Raw genomic sequence first — 7,197 nt, 5'->3', positions numbered from 1 at the left:
ATACTTCCAGAGACTCTTGTTCCTTGAGCCGCCCCTTGATCTGCAAGACGTTAACCACTCGAAGACCCAAAGCTTTCTTCGAGACTTCATGAACCTCGCGTACACCCTAACTCTCATTATAGGAAGAAGCAGTAATGATAGCAATCCCTTTTGCCTTCTCGGATAGAGCCTACGAATCGGGGGGGGGGCTGGTGTGGAAGATCTCGGTCATGGTTGATCTTGGTCGTGATTGATCGCCCCCCCCCCAACCCCAAGATGCATATCGATCGATCACCAATCACTAGTTTCTATTTCTCCTTTTCCGGAAAACATAGTAGAATAGTCACAGGATACTTATAGAGGTATAAGGAATATCTTGGAAAGGAGAAGAAAAAAACTCTTAGGAGACAAGAGAAACGAAGGCAGTTAGCAGTAGAATAATACCAATCATCAATCCGAATGAATAAGAAGATACTCTCCCGCCCTCCCCATATCTTGCGCTTTCTCCACCTATGGAACTCAAAATACCGGTGCCATTAATAATTCCGTCAATTACCCATTGGTCGAAAAGAAGAGTTAACTCACCCAGGAATCGAATACCTCTCACTAGAAGGATATCGTAGTAATGATCGATGTAACCCCGGTTGTGTGACCAGTCCCCAATGAGACGGTTAAATGAACCCATAGATTGTTTGGCAAAAGGATCAATATCACCGCAAGGTTGTGTGTGAGAGGATATCGGTCCATAAATCACGTAGGAGATAGATATTCCGGCTAGTGATAGACCAACCGAACCTGCTGAATCTATTAGCAATTGTACCAAATTTTCGGGATTGTTGTTGTCCTCTGAAAAGCCTGCAAGGGGAGTTAACCACTCGGATAGCAAATCGGGACCAGTTTCTCCTCCAGCGAGATTGACTCCTATTGATCCAACCAACGAAGTTGGTATCGACAGTACTACTGAAGGCAATACCATCGAAACGTCTGATTCCTTAGGATATAGAGACTCAGAACGAATATTGGACTCTGCAGAAACTTTTCTATCGACTGAATCTTCCCCGTCATAACCTCCTGCTGAATCGACTCCTTCGTCTCGCGGGGGTGGAGGAACATCATACCCATCTCCACTCGTTGCTATCGTTTTGGTGTTACTCCGAATGACACTATTCATAGAGGAATGGGATGAATTGGTACCGCCACCGGCGCGTAGATTCCCCTCAAACGTGAGGAGATAGATGCGGAACATGTAGAAAGCAGTTGGAACTGCTGTGAATGAGGCTATACATCCGGGGGGAAAGGAACGTAGCCAACTCTTTGCAATAATTTCATCTTTGGACCGGAAACGAGCTAGAGGTGGTATACCACAGAGAGAGAGAGTACCTGAAAGAAAAGTGATTCCAGTAATTGGCATATATTTTCGCGAACCACCCGTGGGAGACATATTTTGACTTCTATTGGGAGAGTATCCGACAACCCTTTCCATCGAATGAATTACTGAACCGGATCCGGGAAATAGCAAAGCTTTGGGATGGGCATGTGTAATGAGGTGAAACAACGAAGGTTTATAAGCACCGAGACCTAGAGCCAGCATCATGTAGCCCAATTGAGACATAGTAGAATAAGCTAAACCTTTCTTGATATCCTTCTGGGCAAGAGCTATCGTCGCTCCCAGTAGAGCCGTTATTCCGCCTATCCAGGAGATAACATTCATGCTTAGAGGTAAGGTTTCAAACAATTCAAGCATTCGAGCTACAAAAAAAATTCCCGCAGCTACCATAGTAGCGGCGTGTATAAGAGCCGAAATAGGTGTGGGTCCTTCCGTTGCATCGGGCAACCATACGTGGAGTGGGGATTGTGCAGATTTAGATACCGGACCCAAAAATGGTAGAGGAGCACATGTATTGGCAAGGGAGGAGCCGGCGCTGTTGTTATCAATCAACTCACTAAATCAATCACACGATTCGCGGATCTCGAAACTACCAGTTATCCAATACGTACCTAATATACCCAATAATAATCCGAAATCTCCTGTACGATTAGTTGCAAAAGCTTTTTGGCAGGCATTAGCAGCACTTGGTCGTGCGAACCAAAAACCTATCGGCGAGTAAGAGCACATCCCTACTAATTCCCGAAAAACATGAATCTGTATTGGATTGGGACTGAACACTAATCCTGACGTGGAGGCAGTGGAGAAAAACTTAAATAGACGGGAAACCTTACGTATCCCTAGTCGTGACGCATATGACTATCACTGTAAATCATAACCAAGACACCTATGGTGGTGACTGATATCGACGTAATGGAAGTAAGTGAATCAACTGAAAATCCTATCTTTGGAGAAATATCGTCGTTGGGAATCCATGACCATGAGTATTCAAAAGTGGAGCGACCAGTAACTTGTTGCCAGAATGTTGCGATAGAGACGGACATAGCTGCGGCTAATGAAAGAACACTGAGCATAGCACGTATACGACGAAGGCTCTTAGTGGCTTTTGGAAAAAGAAACGATGCCAATCCGATCAAACCAGAGGTTACGAATGGGCGTGAGGGGACAATCCAAGCACATTCATAAGATAATTCCATAAACATATTTAACCCGGGTTGGAACTCTTTCTGTCAATAGTTGTCAGATATATGGAGCGTCGAAGAATGGAATATATATGGACAGGTGAGATCACGCGTATCAAACCGAATAATCCATTTGTTTCTCGTTCTGGTGCGAGCCCGGCGTCGAGACTTGACAGGAATCAAATGTGTCGGAGATACTTATCTAGGTTCCATTTTTTGACCCCAAACCGATTGAGTTGTTTTGGGTTATTTTTCACACGACAAGACTATTACGGATAGACATGCAGCAATTGATACTGGAGGAAAACAACTCCGAGTAGAACCGGGGAGATTCTATGATGTTCGTCACTTCGCTCTGCTTGGGCACAACGCATCAGAGTCCAATACGGTAATGTCGATATATCGAGTTTCATTGGTTTGTCACGGATCCAAAATTGATCTCGGACATCCCCGGCTGAGTAACGCAACTGCTAGGGGGCGCGTCTTGCATCCCTGTTTCGAGAGGAAGAAAGTGATACGGAAGATCCATTCTAAGAAGAAGACGCGAAGGAAATCGGGATACAGACAGGATTTGGTTCGATCTGTAGTAGATCCCATTTGCTTAAATGGAAAGGAGTTGGTTGGTTAGCAAATTGTTATCATAAAGAAGTCAATGATTCTTGCTGGGATTCTTTTGCATAGAATGGAAACCCAGTTCCCCCAGTTGTTCCCCTTCTAATGATTCTACGCAATCACCCCCTCCCTCATTATATTGATTCTACTCGTACGTATCAACATACTCGTCGCATTCATTTCGATGATAAAACCGAATAGATAGATTTCATTATGGCAGTTCCAAAAAAACGTACTTCTAGGTCGCGGAGGAAGATTCGCAATCATATTTGGAAGACCCAAACTAATGAAGTAGCATCGAAAGCTTTTTCTCCAGCTAAATCCATTTTGACTGGACGGTCGAGAAGTTTTTACTATGTGACAAATGAAAAAATTTCTGAAACTGGTCAGTAGTACTCCCCGGTTGTAACAGGAATTGCCGTATCAATAGGACGTGGGGTCGGTCGGAATAGATAGTGAACTATTTGTTTGTTGGAACGGGGAAGACGAGATAAGTGATTGTCAGGGAACTTATTGATGAATTTGGATCCCTAGTAAGTAGTACGGGTACATGTTGATATTATTGCGTGACGGTACCGTGCGGTAAATAAAATCCAAATACTAACAGAGTTGTATCAATGAATGTTGGTAATAACCACGAGGGGGGGGGGGTTACGTGCATGAAGAAGGAGCCCAATCCCTCTCTTCCTTCCTATGATACAAGGGTCTCGATCACGATCATCGATTTATCTCTATCCCTACTACGAATGGGTATGGGTCGATAACACCCAAAGAGAATCGGGAGATAAATCTGCGTTCCCGGAACGGGAACGTCTTCTATTCCGTTTAAAATATGTTCCGACCTCGTTTATTCGGAATAGCAGGATTTGAACCTGCGACCTCCATCACCCCAAGATGGCACGCTACCGAGCTACGCCATATCCCGTTATTCCTATACAAGTATAGCGCCGTATACCTAATCAACTATAGACAGGGAAGGTCCCTTGTTGTGCGTGTGTACTCTCCCCCAGGAAGATTGACGATTCACCCGAAGATGTGATATCATTAATTACGATAAGTATAACGAGTAGCGAGCCGCTATGGTGAAATTGGTAGACACGCTGCTCTTAGGAAGCAGTGCTAGAGCATCTCGGTTCGAATCCGAGTAGCGGCATTTAATTTCAACCTGCAGGCGAGGGCTGTGTCTGATACAACCACTGGGAAAAGCAGTAGGAATAGGGAATTCTCCCCGTTTCGACGTTTAAGGGGTAAACCCGAAATCTCCTGGGAATAATGGGTGGGTGGTACATACTCTCCAAAATCTCACTAATTCACTGGATTCTCCTCATTACGATTCACACCGATATAGAGCACATATTCGCTCACATTTCTTTTCTTACGCTTCTTTCCGTCACTCTGTTTCACCGGATGGGGCTGGCTCGCAAGCTCAAGAGACTCATTAGTTTGAGCGTTGGAGGTATGACAATTGCTTTCATCTGTATAACGGGATTTACGACGATTCGTCGGATTCAACCCAAACATCTACCACCGAGCAATCTACATGAATCATCTATGTTTCTTTCACGGAGCTTCTCCCCAATGCATGTAATTATGAGAATTAGGAGTCGGAACGAATGGTCAGGTGCAGTCACGGCACCAGGTGCCATGTCGACCCATGGATTCGCAACTCTGGGTCTTCCTGAGGAAATGCAACAATCCACACCGCTAGTACCTGCTCTGCAACCTCATCGGTTAATGACGCATGTAAGTATGATGCCACTAAGCCATGTGACTTCGTTATGTGGATCTCCATCAGCAACATCTCCACCGATTGCCACCTATGACGCAGAACAATTTTCTATCCCCGGTCCAAATCAAGAATTTCCTACCTGGACCCCCTCTCCGGGAGTGGATATACACTGCTACGAGCAGGCAGGAAGTAATCCGAGAAACAGTTTTCATCGACTATCCTTGAATTCACGTAGGTGCCGATTGATCCACCAATTGGACCGATGGAGTTATCGAATCATCAGCTTAGGGTTTCCTCTACTGACTGTTGGTATTCTCTCTGGAGCAGTGTGGGCTAATGAAGCGTGGGGATCCTACTGGAGCCGGGACCCTAAGGAAACCTGGGCATTAGTGACTCGGCTGATATATGCTATTCATCTCCATACCAGAATAACTAGTGGTTGGCAGGGGGAAGGGCCTGCTATTGTAGCATCTACAGGATTCTTCATTGCTTGGATTTGTTTCTCAGGGGTTAATCCACCAGGAATCGGTTTACATAATCACGGGTGGCTTACTTAATAATTAGGTAGAAGACCGCTAATTCGATCGGGGGGAGAGATAACAAAAAATGTTACCTCGTCAGATGCTTGAAGTGTTACATGTAATCAATTCGTGATTTGAATCAGAGTCTGCATGAGGAATCGCGCTGTGGATTCCTCACCCAGACATTCATGCAATTACGTCGCCAGCGGCATGGATTCCCACTGCCTTCCCTTATAGGAATTAATACCAGAACCGCTTCCAAGAGTAATCCTCATTGAATAGATATGTTCGACTACCGATCCAAACGATACTGCGTTTTATTGCCCCTCTACTATCCCATAAAAGAGTACGGAACCAGGATAGATAGTATTTTGTGATTCCGTAGAGATGCAACCATGTCTGGATACAGACCGATACCGAGGATTGGTAAAGAGAGACAAATCGATATGAATATTTCCCGCGGTCCGGAATCAACTGAATATGGATCCGAATAGTTGGATATTCTGTATCCGTAGAATATTCGACGTAACATAGATAACAAATAAATGGGAGTTAATACTGTACCAATCGCTTCGACTACTACAACCGATAACTTAGATATAGATGAATAATGCTGATTAGTCACTATTCCTGGAAATACCATCAATTCCGATACAAACCCACTCATCCCGGGTAATGCAAGGGATGCCATTGAGAAGATACTAAACATAGTAAATATCCTGGGCATTGGGGTAGCCATCCCCCCTAATTGATCGAGATAAAGGGTACGTGTCCTATCGTAACAAGTCCCTGCAAGGTAAAATAGAGCGGCACCTATTAACCCATGGGAAATCATTTGTAACACAGCTCCATTAAGACCCGTATCTGTCACGGATCCAATTCCAATTGTTACAAAACCCATATGGGAAATTGATGAATACGCTATTCTCCTCTTAAGGTTACGCTGACCCGGCGGAATCAGGGATGCATAAACAATTTGGACTGATCCGAATAGCACCAACCACGAAGCAGGTATGGAATGAGCATGAGGTAATAATTCCATATTAATTCGAATCAATCCATACCCTCCCATTTTTAGTAATACCCCAGCCAGCAACATACATGTGCTGTAATGTGCTTCCCCATGAGTGTCTGGCAACCAAGTATGAAAAGGGAATATTGGCAGTTTCACGGCATACGCCACGAAGAATCCTAGATAAGAAAGCACTTCTAGTGATATAGGATGTGATCTGCTTGCCAAATCTCGGATATTGAAGGAGGGTTCCTGGGTCCCGTAGAAACCCATAGTTAGGGCTCCTATTAGGAGAAAGATAGAACCACCAGCTGTGTATAGAATAGACTTCGTGGCTGAGTATAGACGTCTCTTCCCACCCCACATACATAAAAGTAGGTAGATTGGGATTAATTCCAACTCCCACATAGGAGAGGAAAGCGAAATGTCTCGAGAAGCAAACAGTCCTATTTGGCCGCTATACATGGCCAACATCAAGAAATAGAATAGACGTGTATTCCGCGTAACTAGCCAAGCTGCTGAGGTTGCCGAAGTAGTGACAAATCCTGTCAGTAGAATGAGACCCATGGAGAGTCCATCAATACCTGAAATGGGAATTGATTGAATTTATCCAACTAGAATCCTCCACCAATTGAATGCATTGATCATCGATATGGAAGTGACAATGAAAGATATAAATGATTAGTAGAAATTCCGATATACAAATGCCTGGGGTATACCACCGAACGATCTTATTCCCATTGGAGGGAAGCATTGGAAATAGCGAACCCGCCAGA

This window comes from Dipteris shenzhenensis, unplaced genomic scaffold, assembly GCF_047967505.1.
Source record: "Dipteris shenzhenensis isolate YYH24624 ecotype China unplaced genomic scaffold, Dip_SZ_1.0 scaf0116, whole genome shotgun sequence".
NCBI classification, from domain to species: Eukaryota; Viridiplantae; Streptophyta; class Polypodiopsida; order Gleicheniales; family Dipteridaceae; genus Dipteris; species Dipteris shenzhenensis.
Note: the sequence above shows the minus strand (reverse complement) of the source record.